The 15,247-nt window shown below is 39.2% G+C and overlaps 1 pseudogene; it reads right to left on the bottom strand.

Moving 5' to 3' along the window:
- Window positions 1-8,699: 8,699 nt before the first annotated feature.
- The window catches only part of LOC132835277 (peptidase M20 domain-containing protein 2-like), a 43,238-nt pseudogene continuing 36,690 nt past the window's right edge, over window positions 8,700-15,247 (bottom strand).

Raw genomic sequence — 15,247 nt, 5'->3', positions numbered from 1 at the left:
AGTTTGCAGCAACCAAAACAGTGACTGATAATTCAGAACTAATTAGGAATACAGAAAGAAATTACACCCAAATAGTAGTGCTAGTGTTTAATCATGGAGTGATAATTCTTTTGAGAGTTCCAAGTAATTAGACAAGGAAGCAGCCGCCACAGGAACTAACAAATGTAGATTCAATGACAATGAGGAATTACATGAACAGTCTACAAACCAAGGATGGTCACTTAGCCACCAAAATCACATCATGGAATATCAGAAGGTATCTTTCCTCAGTGTTTCTACAACTAAACAGTACCATTTCTAGAAGGTAATTGGTACCAGTTAGACAGCTTTTCCAATGGCTATTAAATGTGAATGTCATTCGATCTTTTCAAACCACCAACATCAATAAAACCCACCATTTGACCATACAAATGCTTTAAGAAAGTGACAGAAACATTGTTTACAAAGAACAATATATTCAACTTATATGTTGAATACAACCCATGATCAATCTACAGTGTCAGCATTCCCAATAGTACAGGGCAGAGTAGATGGTATCCAGGTCATTGAATTTATTTTGTTTCTTTAGTCTTATATGGGATGTGAGCATCATTGGCAAGCACAGCATTTGGTACCCATCCCTAATTGGTGTTGAACTGAACAACTTCAGAGGGCAGTTAAAAGTCAACCACATCATGCCAAAGAGCGTTATTGAAACAGATTTTTTTTATACAATAATCAATAATGAATACATTATTGCTAATAGACCACCTTTTAATTCCAGATTTTAATGAATTGGAATTTCACCCTCTGAACTGATAGTATTTGAACCCATGTCCCCAGAACATTGGCATGGGGGTTCTGGATGACAAGGCCACTGACATTTTCATTACATCACTGCTTCCCCTGAGCAGGGGAACACTTCACTGTCATGAAGTTGAAAGCGTGTACTGTACCTTTAAGATACAGTGAATGCAGGCATCTGTCATGTGACTGACAGTCTTAATGGGTATTGGAAAATTGAATGTATGTAATATTTGGCAGTAAAACAAATACCTGAGCTTGGTTGCTACGTTTTCACAGCATTTTGAATTTAACCACTTTAAATATTGTGCCAAGATACTAAAAATCAATCAAAATTGAATTTTACTGTTTTGACAACATCAAACCAATGAGTGATCCAATATTTTGGACAGTTAGTCAAAGAAAGAGCACTAGCTGCCACTGTCACACAGACTGCCTGCAACACTTCTCTCTGAAACGTATATTTTTCTTATGAAACATCTTTGTAGCAGAAGACCAAAGGTGACCCAGGGGAATCTACAAAACAGAGCAAGTTCAACACCCGAAGGTGACAGCTGTGTTCTAGTTTTGAAAATTGATTTGCTGTAAACTTAATAGGGGCTTTATTGAATCAGTATATTGCTATAGAGTGGGAGGTAGCTAACAAACAAACTTAAGAGAATGGAGGCTTAGAGTTGTGAATAGTTGTTGGTTGATGTTCTCTTTTGTTACTTTTTCTTGAAATAGTGGAATTTGGATGGTTCTCTGTCACTCATACTTCAACAGATCATGAGGCGAGATGAGCTTTTCTGTGAAGGGCTTTTCCTGAAACGTCGATTGTCCTGCTCCTCGGATGCTGTCTGACCAGCTGTGCTTTTCCAGCACCACTCTAATCTAGACTCTGATTTCCAGCATCTGCAGTCCTCATTTTTGCTGAGCTTTTCTGTGTATTTAGTTTAATTAGCAAAAAAAGGTTTACCCTGTGTCACAACATCTCCTTTGAGTAGGGTTCTCAGAAATACCAAATTGTACCCTCCTAATGCATTGTCAACACTCTTTGCCCAACTGTCACAAGGGGATCATGTCACATCCACAGCAAGTTCCTCACAAAATCCATTTTCTACACTTACATTAAACCAGATTTTGTTGAAGGTGATTATGAGGATGGAGAAAGTGGAAAAGGTGTTTAAATTGAAATCAGTCTGCCATTCTGTCATTCTGTCTGAAATATACCACAAGGGTATGTTCAGGGTGCAGAGCACATGCAGATTAGCGCAGAAATCCTGAAACACTGATTTGTTATTCAGTGCTCCAACACAGACTATATTGGGCTGACATTTACTCTACTCCCCAACAAGCTAGGATCACTCAAATCAGGAAGATCTTCAACATTCCAACATCTCTGTTAAAAACAGACCTCCAGATTAGCTCATTCCTGGATCCTTGCTGGAACCAAGTCCAAAGGTGCAAAGGCTGTAGCATAAATGGTAGGCTGCCTGTTGTCATAGCTCACTGGATGATCTGGGCCAACACATGATTGCACCTAATTTTTTTTTTCAATAATTAATTTGAGAAAAGGTAATCCCACAAAATTGGCAAAGTCACCTCAGAGTACTGAGAGCCAACCAGGAAAGCAATCCTGACAGGTTATATTGATATTTCAGCATCAACCCAGATTCTCTGTTGGAGTTGTTCTACCTCATCATCAAGCATTGTTCACATCTCCTAATTTCATAACTTTGTCAAAAATAAAGCTGGACGTTCAAAGTTTGAGAGAAGATTTGTAGCTCGGGTACTCGTTGCTGTGGTTCTGTTCGCCGATCTGGGAATTTGTGTTGCAGACGTTTCATCCCCTGTCTAGGTGACATCCTCAGTGCTTGGGAGGCTCCTGTGAAGTGCTTCTGTGATCTTTCCTCCGGCATTTGTAGTGGTTTGAATCTGCCACTTCCGGTTGTCAGTTCCAACAGTCCGCTGCAGTGGTCAGTATATTGGGTCCAGGTCGATGTGTTTATTGATTGAATCTGTGGATGAGTGCCATGTCTCCAGGAGTTCTCCATTTGGCTTGTCCTATAGTAGTGTTGTCCCAGAAGAATTCAGGTTTCCTGTCATCTGCGTGTGTGGCTACTAAGCTGGTCGTGTCATTTCGTGGCTAGTTGGTGTTCATGGATGCGGATCGTTAGCTGTCTTCCTGTTTGTCCTATGTAGTGTTTTGTGCAGTCTTTGCATGGGATTTTGTACACTACACTGGTTTTGTTCATGCTGGTTATCGGGACCTTCGTTCTGGTGAGTTGTTGTCTGAGAGTGGCTGTTGGTCTGTGTGCTGTTATGAGTCCTAGTGGTCACAGTAGTCTGGCTGTCAGCTCGGAAATGCTCTTAATGTATGGTAGTGTGGCTAGTCCTTTGGGTTGCGGCATGTCCTCGTTCGTTGTCTTTCCCTTAGGTATCGGTTGATTAAATTGCAGGGGTATCCGTTTTTGGCGAATACATTGTATAGGTGTTCTTCTTTCTCTTTTTGCAGTTCTGGTGTACTGCAGTGTGTTGGGACCCTTTTGAATAGTGTCCTGATGCAACTTCTTTTGTGTGTGTTGGGGTGGTTGCTTTCGTAGTTCAGGACTTGGTCTGTGTGTGGCTTTCCTGTATACCTTTGTGGTGAATTCTCCGTTAGATGTTCTCTGTACCATCACGTCTAGGAATGGGAGTTGGTTGTCCTTTTCTTCCTTGCTTGTGAATCGGATTCCTGCGAGTATGGCGTTGATGATCCGGTGTGTGTTCTCTATTTCTGTGTTTTTAATGATTACAAAGGTGTCATCCACATTTCTGACCCAGAGTTTGGGTTGAATTTGCAGTAAGACTGTTTGTTCTAATCTTTGTATTACCGCTTCTGCTATGAGTCCAGAGATGGGTGAGAAAATGGGTGTGCCATTGATTTGTTCATATATTTGGTTGTTGAATGTGAAGTGTGTTGTGAGGCACAGGTCCAGTAGTTTGAGTATGCCATCTTTGTTGATAGGTTCAACGTCCTGTTGTCTGTTCTGTATGTCCAGCAGGTTGGCTATTGTTTCTCTGGCTAAGGTTTTGTCGATAGAGGTGAACAGTGCCGTTACATCGAATGAGAGCTGAAAATGTGTTGCTGGAAAAGCGCAGGTCAGGCAGCATCCAAGGAGCAGAGGATCGACATTTCAGGCATGAGCCCTTCTTCAGGAATGAGGAAAGTGTGTCCAGCAGGCTAAGATAAAAGGTAGGGAGGAGGGACTTGGGGGAGGGGCGTTGGAAATGCGATAGGTGGAAGGAGGTCAAGGTAAGGGTGATAGGCCGGAGTAGGGGTGGGGGCAGGGAGGTCAGGAAGAAGATGCAGGTTAGGAAGGCAATGCTGAGTTCGAGGGATTTGACTGAGACAAGCTGGGGGGAGGGGAAATGAGGAAACTGGAGAAATCTGCTTTCATCCCTCATGGTTGGAGGGTTCCTAGGCGGAAGATGAGGCGCTCCTCCTCCAGCCGTCGTGTTGCTATGGTCTGGCGATGGAGGAGTCCAAGGACCTGCATGTCCTTGGTGGCGTGAGAGAGGTAGTTAAAGTGTTGAGCCACGGGGTGGTTGGGTTGGTTGGTCCGGGTGTCCCAGAGGTGTCCTCTGAAACGTTCCGCAAGTTGGCGGCCTGTCTCCCCAATATAGAGGAGGCCACATTGGGTGCAGTGGATGCAGTAAATGATGTGTGTGGAGGTGCAGGTGAATTTGTGGCGGATATGGAAAGATCCCTTGGGGCCTTAGAGGGAAGTAAGGGGGGAGGTGTGGGCGCAAGTTTTGCATTTCAGAGGTGTTTCAGATAACACCTCTGGGACACCTGGACCAACCACCCCGTGGCTCAACACTTCCAGGATGACCGTCATTCTGCCTTTGTCTGCTGGTAGTATGATTACATACTACATAGGACAAACAGGAAGACAGCTAACGATCTGCATCCACGAAGACCAACTAGCCACGAAACGACATGACCAGCTATCCTTAGTAGCCACACACGCAGATGACAAGCAATATGAGTTTGACTGGGACAATACTACTATTATAGGACAAGCCAAGCAGAACAGCCATGGAATTCCTAGAGGCATGGCACTCATCCACAGATTCAATCAATAAGCACATCGACCTGGATCCAATATACCGGCCACTGCAACAGACAGCTGGAACTGACAACTGAAGCGGCAGATTCAAACCACTATAAATGCCGGAGAAAAGATCACAGAAGTGCTTCACAGGAGGCTCCCAAGCACTGAGGATGTCACCTAGACAGGGGACAAAATGTCTGCAACACAAATTCCCAGCTCGGCAAACAGAACCACAACATAAAGCTGGATATTTAACACCACCCAAGTACTTGGGTAATTCATAATTACAAGCATATAACTGGAATATATCATGCAGGTTATATCCATAAATTATGTCTTAAAAAACTCTATGTACATGGGATGGCTGTTTTATTCAAGTATTACTAAGTGCAGCTCTCAAGATGGTTATTGTTCAGTACCTGAGAGATGGTGCAAAGTGTAACCCTGATTTTAATCCCCTTCCTGGATTCTTGTCTAATTCAATCTGATGATGCCAAATCTTGCTGCCCAGCTAATTTGGGCAGAATTTCAAAATTCATATCTAGTCTATCACCAGGGTCACTCACATTCCCCTATGAAATTCTACCCTTCTCTGCCCCTATCTTTATGCCATTCATGGTAAAACCTTCATTAACATTGTATTACTGGATTGATCTTTCCCAATTACCACTTGCTGAGTTTTCCAGCTTCAGGCTGTACAAACTAAATCATTCAGAACTCCTCTGGCCACATCTCAGCCTGCATTTTGCTAGCCCTCTATTCCTCCATTTGTTTTGATAATTACAAATTACATGCGAAGTGTAATGCTGCCCTCTCTTGGTTTATAGTGATTTGATGATAAATGTTCTGGAGTTTCAAACAACAAATCAAACAACTGATCTTGTACTTTACACAACAATTGAATTGTCTGATTTCCTTTGTCAAACTGTATATCAAAGCTATCAAATTAACTAGTACTGAAAATTCCTTCCTAAACCTATAATCCATATATCTTGCAGAATAAAGTAAAAATAATACTGGAAAGTGTGATGGCAGAAGGTAATTGAGCAAATAGTATTAACATGAACCTTAGAACAGCATGGTGAAATGGAGGTTGTTAGAATTGTTTCTTTTGTTGTTCTTGGGTTATGGGCAATACAGAAAATGTTACATCTCGTACCAATAATTGATCTGCATGGGTTTCGTTTCAGAGAAACAATGTAATGAAGGAACACATATGTCCAGTCCAGGATTCTGGCACATCCTTGACATAACAAAGTGCATTGAAATTGTATAACTGTGCTAATATCATTGCTGGAAATAGGATTTTTAAAATAGCAGATGGATTATGGCTTTTCATCTGTGGAGTGTTTGTTTTAAAAGGTCATTTGGAAAAGTGAATTAAAGTCATAATTTCACAAGAAACCTTGTGATTCAGTCAAGTGCGTAGGAGGTTACCTGTTGTGTTAAGTGATGGAATGTTTGTATTGCTGAGTCTAGGACAGAGAGAGAAAACAGATGAATGGCTATTAGTTTAGTTTTGACTGCAGGAGAAATCAGGAAATCAATTTAGGAGAGCAGCGTCCTCTTGCACAGGAGAATCACGTTTTAAGTTTAGAAGAGTTTTCACCCCAGCAGAAGGTTTTTAAGCTGTGAAGTTTCCAAGCTGTTAGTTTGTGTAAGAGTTCAAATTGTCAGAACTAAAGAAAGGAAATTAGGTCATCAGAATTAAAATGAAGTTTCAACCAGAAATGAACAACCTGAAAGTAGTCATAAAGCTGTCCCAACAGCCCAAAAAGGAGAACTGGAAAGAATCAATTAAGTCCCAAATGTGAAAGGGCGGAGGTAGGAGTGATACTTTTCTGCAATTTGAATATCTGTGGAGTATGTTCCTAGGAAACAGATCAACAGTTTGTGTTGCTGCTTATGTTCAGCTTTTCCTAAACTATCTTTACTTATATATAAAATATATGCACCACGTTATGTAATAAATGTGTGTAGTTTTTGTTAAAGAACATGTGCGATCTTGTAAATGTGTTTTTGGACTAGCCACTTTGGCAACCAAACAAAAATACACGTAAATCCAATAGATCTTAAGTTTAAAAGTTTTGAAAGAAAATCATACTAGACTCAAAATGTTAACACTACTTTACTCTCCACAGATGCTGCCAGACTTGCTAAATTTTTTCAGCACTTCCTGTGGTTGTTTCAGATTTCCAGCATCCTCAGCATTTTGACTTTATTATGATCTATCAAGCCAGGTTCAGCTCTGGGGTCTGACTCAGTGGGAATTTCTTAGGAAAAGCACATTAGAAGATGTGTACCTTATTTTCACAATGGAGCAGGGAATAGTAAGGGGTGCTAGACTAAGAAACATTGCACTACTTTAACACATTTTAGACAGCGGAAAAAAACAAACATTCAGGCTGTTATCTCACTTAATTTGCAAAAATTGCAATATCTAGTTGCTGTCCAGTAGTAGTACCCCCATCATTAATGATTGGCCAAGGGTAGTGGTGGGATATTTTATTGTTCAATTTATTATGCATTTGGCATAGGTACTTAAATTTTAGCTTTCACTGAATGACAAAAACTTAAGATTGCCCAAATCACCAAATGAGATTCTGTACATATTTGTTTTTTTTCCATCACGTTAATTGATCTGGAGGATCATCTTTTCTGCCTATTCAAATGTAGTGCATCTGCAGATGGCCAAGTTATTAGAGATACAACACACAAATTATTGAGATTTTCACAAGACTACCCTACAAATACCAACTAAACATGGCACAGCAAATGCTTTGTGGTGAATACAATGTTTAACACTGTTCCAATACCAACCATCAGCACCACATTTCTCATTTCAGTGTCGATTAGGAGAATTAATGCCCATGAATATTAAACAGCTAAATAAATTTGCAAATAATACACTGATGTTGGACAAAATGAATACAAGCCTTAAAAAAAACTTTAAAATATCTACACAGATTTGTTTTCAATTTTTTTTATTCATTGACAGGATGAGGACATCATGATCAGGCCAGCATTTATTGCTTATCCCTAATTGAATCAAAAGTCAACTACATTGCTGTGGGTCTGGAGTCACATGTAGGCCAGAGCAGGTAAGGATGGCATATTAGTGAACCAGTTAGGTTTTTCCTACAATCGGAAATAGATTCATGGACATCATTAGCCTCTTAATTCTAAATTTTTTTAATTGAATTCAAATATCTGTCATGGGGGGGGGGGAAGTGGATTCGAATCTGCATCCCTGTTACATGGTTCTCTGATGAAGGCCTTATTCCCAAAATGTCGAGTCTCCTGCTCCTCGGATGCCAGACCTGCTGTGCTTTTCCAGTGCCACACTGTCTCAAGTCAATTGCCTTCCTAGAAATAATCAACAATAATTCTCCCAGTTCATTGTAATTTTACAATTAAATGTAAAACACAAATATTCTGCACAAAAACATTTCTAAAATTCACATGGAAGTATTGCTAGGATGAGAAACTAGCAACTCATTACTATAAATTTATGAACAAACAAATAATAGGATTTTAAATTTTTCTTCACATTGTGACCAGGAAACTACAGAATTTTCTGTACAAAACCAATTTTATAATACCCTTTCCAAGTTGGAATAAAATCATGCAAGATTCTTTTATATCAGGCTGAAGAAATTTTAAATTTCAAAGATTGAGCAGAGGAAAAAAGTAATTAGTTACATTATAAAACAAGTGCTCTACATATTCACAGTGCAAGATCAACATAAACCACTCACCTGTACTGGCAGTTAGCAAATTTTTGTTGTGATTAGTTTACCATTCATTTGTAGTAGAGTGATTTTTAAAAAATTACAATCATTTACAGGTTATTTTGATCTCCATTAAATGACAATTGTATTGTTTAAAGACTATTTCCTGTAACTTGAGCTTTTCAAAATCTTTCTTCATCTGTTCCAAAAGATCTAGGTTTAGCACAACATCCAATGTAGTCATTGCCAAGGCCTTTGCTGTGTGAAATGTATAATACTGTGCTTCTTTAGATCCTCAAATAAACAAACAAAAACAAAGTGAGTGCAAATAGTGTTCGTCAAATTTTAATTTATACTATTTTTACTTGAACCAGCGTTTAGACAAAAAAATTCACTTGATTCTTCCAACAGATTCCTGGCTGGTCTCCTCGCACAAGTGTGGTATCAATGACTGACAATAATTCCCTTTGACCCCACTAAAGATTGCTTCAGACATGGTAATTTGGTTTAAACTCATGTAGTGTTTGCCATGCAAGCTGCTGGTACATGGTCTAGGTGTGAAAATGCTATAGCATGCATGATATAGCCGCACAGCAACACACTGGCTGCTTCTGCCTCTGCTTAAAAGACAATGCAACCCACAGAGACTGACAACTTCCAGCTAAGCACAAAGTAAGTGGTAAGAAATGAGGTATGTTTGTATTCTTGTACATAAAGCAACCTGCAGAAGCATTCAAGTCATGGATGTCCCTGAACTTCATACAAAGTCTGGAAGGGCGGTTGCTGTGTGGGAGTTGGACTAAGAGCAGGTATGATAATTTAATGAGGCTAATAAATTAACCTTGAAAATCAGCCCTGGCAAAAGGTTTATGTAGGATGGTGTCCATGGAGCATGCAGGACATTATGGTGACAACAGTTGGATGAAAGCTGTCATAATGAATCAGTGAGCTGCAGTCACCTGGTACCTACTGAATATCAGGTATATAAAAGATGACGATCCAATAACACTGGCTTTACTCACTAGAATAAAGATACTTCCAGAATGTTGTCAAAAAGTTCCAAGGAAGACTTCAGATTAAATAAAATCCACGTGGAAACAGTAGATTGAATATTGTCTGGACATACACTATTCTAACAGGGTTTTTTTTCAAAAATTGGCCATTCCTAAATGCCCTGTGAAAACTGTGGTGGCTCTTCATCTTGAATTATCGCAGTCTTTTTCAGGATGATGGCCCAACAACAGAACTGGATAGGTAGGTTTTGGGTATAAGAGATGGTGCTGAGCTACATTTTCTAAGGCTCCTTGCTTAGAATGTTGATTGGTATGTCTGGTGATCTGCACAGAACAAACTCACTTTGCAGTTGATGAAAAAAATGGGGAGACATGTAACATAGATAAATTGAGTAAGTAGAAAAATGTAAATTTGTTAGTTATAAAATATTATACCAAATCAAAAGCAAAATATTACAGATTCTGAAAATCTGTAACAAACAAGTGCTGTAAATACTCACTCTGGCATATCTATGGAGAAACAGTTAGTGCTTCAAATCAATAACCTTTTTTCAGATCTGAACAAAGATGAAGATGTAATTAGGTTTGAGCAAGTGAAAGTGCGGGAGGGGGAGGAAAAAGGACAGGTCTATGATAGGGTTGAAGTAAGAAGTTAATGACTGAAGATTTCACAGCATAGAAGGTGAGAAAAGAGTGGTAATTCCTGCTATAAAAGTAGTTACGTTATTTGTCCAGGGCCAGTGTGAATGGCAGAATAATTAAAATTTCTCTGAAAATAAAAGCATAAAAACAAGACTTAAACTAGTACAAGTGAAAACAGAGACCAAAAGTGGAAGTGGAGGGCAGGAATTACCTGATAGGAGTCTAAAACAGGCAATAGATAACATGAAGAAGCCACTGCTTTCAGTTCCCCAATTGAATGACCCTTATTTACACTACTCTCAAGTAGCCTAACAAGCTATTCAGTTGTTTCACTAAGTTCTCAGGACAACTAGGAGTGAGTAATAAATACCAGCCTTTCATACAACATTCAGATTTCATCAAATAATAATGAACATCACTGAAATGAGACAAATTGACAAAAATCTTTGCTTTGCACTCATTAGTTCTACAACAAGAATACCAAATTTCGAATGATCACACCTGGGACTTCCTACACAGCAAGGTCTGATGTATGTCATTCCATGTGAATCATTCCAGGCAATTCTTGCTTTCCCCACAATTATCCAATTACAAAGAAACATGGGCAAGACTGGAAGCAGGACGCAACTGCAAACACATCCCCAGTTTTTTTTTAAAAAGAAGATGTGGAATGAGGAGAACCTAGTTTTGGTCAACAGTGGATGCTGAAACATTCATCATGTTTAAATTTTACATTCAGTAAGCATTTACAACAATTTTATAAATGATATTCAGAAGTACTTGCCAGCTGCTTCAGTGCATTCCTTTGTATGACTCAATGCAGAGGAGGCAATGTAAAAGTAAGGGTGAATTCCAGGAACTACAAAAGAAACATTGCCAAAATCTGTGGAGCCTAAGAAAATAAAAAAAAGTATAGAAATAATTTAATATTTTATGTCAAACATATCATACTATTTCTTGAATAGTAGAACAATCTTGAAAATTATACTCACACTCTAATAATGCAACTTATTGTGCAAAGGCAACAGACATTTTTCATCTCAATTCCTTAATAGGCAGTCTGAATTGAATTTATAAAAATGGTTTACATGACTAATAAAAATGTTGATTTTAAATGTGAACATTAAAAATTATACAAGAATTGCATGCTTGAGATTTTCATAACTTTAACACGGTGGGGGGGGGGGGGGGGCGCGGGGGGGGGGGGGGGGGGGTGGGGGGTGGGGGGGGCGGTGGGGGGAGGGGTGGTGGGGTGGAAGAGACCGAGACCGAACATTAAGAAATTACTGATTTTTCAAACTATTTTTATGTTCAAACAGCAAAGAGAAAAGAAATACAAACTGTACCTACTGATTTACAAACGGTAAAAGTGTGCAGTCACAGCTTTACCTAATAGTGTGTTCAAAACTTCACCAGTTGCAAATTCCATACCAAGACTTCTGCCATTCACCTCATACAGATTTCGTAGTGTCTCGTTTGGAAACACATTATAAAATTCTGTCTTCATAAATTCCAGCTCTACCTGAAAATAAATAGTTCATAAATAATCATTTACCAACTGTTCAGTCTCTTGATTGCAAAATTTAGAAATAAATTAAATCATTAATCATTTCACTGGAAATGTGAACATATTTTCACAAACTAAAATCAGAGAGCTATATATAACTATCCTTTCAAAAAAGTAAAAATATGTTAGCTTATATTTTAGTTTTTGTTTTCTCTACTTTGCAAAAGTTGAGAAGATCTCCTATAAATGGAGATTGTTGATTACATTAGATTAAGTATAACACGGTAAAGAAGTTAAGAAAAGACTAATATGCTTCTATCAAATATATAACTAACTATCAAGTATTGCTGGAGAAATCCATCAGGTCTGGCAACAACTGTGGAGCAGAAGCAAGAGTTAATGCTTGGGTCAGCAATTTCTATTTTTGTTTCAGATTTCCAGCATCCTCAGTTTTTGGGTTTTTTCCCTACACGTAAATGAGTTTAAGCTCTGTCATAAATAAAGGAGTTATGACTTCATTGATTTTTGTTTAAAAAAAACTGATCTGCATCTAATTGGATCTGAAAATCTTTTAAAAACAGTGCCTGCTACAAAATCACTTGACTCTAAAGCTGAAAGTTGTAAAATGGATTACAGTGATTGGGAGATGCCAGTGTTGGACTGGGGTGTACAAGTTAAAAATCACATGGTACATTGAGGCCTGGTACATTGGTGAAACTGAGCAGAGGCTATGGCAATGGATGAAATGGACACAGTACAACAATTAACAAACAGGAGTGTTCCCTCCCAGTTGTAGCACACTTCAGCGCTCCAGGACATTCTACCTCTGACCTTCAGGTGACTATCCTCCAAGACGGATTTCAGGACAGGCAGCAGCGAAAAGTGGCCAAGCAGAGGCTGATAGCTAAGTTTGGTACCCATAGGGAGGGCCTCAACCAGGACCTTGGGTTCACGTCACACTACAGGTGACCACATTGCAACATAACACACACACGTACATTTGTGGGGTGAATTTGTCCTTGCAGAGTTACATTGTACTTTGCTCAAAAACTGCATGAATCCATGTAAGATTTTGTTAATTCATTTTTTAGATTAGAAATCAGTCTAAACATTATGGGACAGACAGCAGCACATAACACCTTCAACACATTATCTGAGCCGATATCAATTTTTTTAGGTTAGATTAGATTACCTACAGTGCGGGAACAGGCCCTCCGGCCCAACAAGTCCACACCGACCCTCCAAAGAACAACCCACCCAGACTCATTCCCCTACATTTACCCCTGCACCTAACACTACGGGCAATTTAGCATGGCCAATTCACCTAACCTGCACATCTTTGGACTGTGGGAGGAAACCGGAATACCCTGAGGAAACCCACGCAGACACAGAGAATGTGCAAACTCCACACAGACAGTTGCCCAAAGGGGGAATTGAACCAGAGTCCCTGGCGCTGTGAGGCAGCAGGGCTAACCATTGAGCCTGTTAAAGTTAACCTGAGAATGTAGCTTAAAAAAGTTTTGTGATTTACATATGAAAGAAGTAGTGAAACTATCATGGTCATTCTAACAGATGAGAGACTTAACAAACAATCAAGGTATTTTTCAATGTATAATTTCAGTTACATCACACTGTAAACTCTTACTATAAATTCTGTCTTACAATTGTGTACTCCACAACCACCTGATGAAGGAGCAGCCATCTGAAAGCTAGTGCTTCCGATGAAACCGACTGGACTATAAACTGGTGTTGTGAGATTTTTAACAGATTACAGAGTGACACAGACAAATTGAAATAACAGGAATTTGCAGACAGACAATGGACATATGAGAATTCAAGTTTCAGAAAGTAACAGAATTCAGGGGAAAGAACTTCACAAGAACTCAACTTGATTAACTTCTTTGCTTTGTGGACCCCTTTATTCTTCAAATGTACCATAACATTGTTTTGAGATTTGAACTGTACTAAGAAAATCTGGCTCAGAACAGCAAGAAACCTTTGAGAATCACCCTCATAATTAACTTGACAAAGAATGGACAAAGAGCAAAAGATAGACAAAACAAATACAGTTGATGGAAAGGTGAAACCACAGAACTAATGAGGAACAAGCAATCTTCTCCCTCTCTCCCTAAGTCTGCTGTTTTCTGGCCCACCTTTATAAAGAAACTATCTAATTACATAAGTTGTAGCTGCTGAATTTGATTTCAAGTGCTAATCTCTTTGCTTCAACAATAAGAAATGAGAGTAGTGGGGCTCAATGGCATACCACAGAGCTTCAGACAATATCACACTGAGTCACACTACATTGACAAAATCCATCAAACATTATTTTAAAAGTGATTGGTAAATGAGGCAAAGGTTACATGAATATAAAATCTTTTTAACACAGCAAACAGTTAGGACATATGAAATGCTCTGCTTGAAAATGTGATGGAGAGGCTCACTTGAGGCATTCAAAGGGGCATTTGATGATTACTTCAATAGAAATAAGGTATGGGGAAAAAGGAGATTGACGCTAGGAAATGCCACTTGTCCTTCTGCAACATAATAATTCTGTGATCATTTAGATACCTTTAAGTGTGGAAACAGGCCCTTCAGCCCAACAAGTCCACACTGACCCTCCAAAGAGCAACCCACTTCCCTCTGACTAATGCACCTAACACACGGCCAATTCACTTGATCTGCACATCTTTGGACTGTGGGAGGAAACCCACACAGACATGGGGAGAATGTGCAAACTCCACACAGTCAGTCACCCGAGGGTGGAATTGAACCTGGGGCCCCCATGCTGTGAGCAGTAGGGCTAACCACTGAGCCATCCTGCCTCTGAAAGAGCTCTTGGGCTCAAATAATAAAACATCACTGAAGTGAACTTGCACATTTTACATTTATTCTAGCTGTAAAAAGTCTTTACTAAAGAAATGTCCTGTAACCCAGGCAATTGGATTGTTAAATGGCATAGTAGATCATAAGTATTCCTGAACAATATTCCTGACTCCTGACTCCAAAAAGCTAATTTTATAATAAATTTCACAGATTTATATTTCTTAATTTGATATTTCAGCTTTTAAACTATAATCCCAAGTATACAGATCAATCTTTTTCACTTTCTGCAATAATATTAAAAAAAAATCAATAAGATGACTTGCTTGTTTCTTTCAGGTTTGCTGCCTGATTGGCTGCTTACCCTATTTGATGACATTACTACTGTATGCCAGATGTGCTGACATGAGAATGAAATTAGGGCAGAAAACTAGGTTTTTATACACAGCTTCAAGGATGCAGTTGGAAAGTGAAAAAGTTTATACAGTTGTTATCATGCAATAACTACCTTGCATCCTGTGGCCAAGCCAGCAGCTTTGAAACACTGCGTTGCTTTCTCACATAGTATGCGCAGGTCTTTGTACTTTGGAGTGTGTAGATAATATACCAGCTCAGTGTACGATGAAATAATATTTGGCTTTACTCATCCATGTTTAATAATGCCTAGTA

The sequence above is a fragment of the Hemiscyllium ocellatum genome, chromosome 3, assembly GCF_020745735.1.
Source record: "Hemiscyllium ocellatum isolate sHemOce1 chromosome 3, sHemOce1.pat.X.cur, whole genome shotgun sequence".
In the NCBI taxonomy this organism is placed as follows: Eukaryota; Metazoa; Chordata; class Chondrichthyes; order Orectolobiformes; family Hemiscylliidae; genus Hemiscyllium; species Hemiscyllium ocellatum.
The sequence above is the reverse complement of the archived record's forward strand: the minus strand, read 5'-3'. Positions and strand labels throughout refer to the sequence as shown.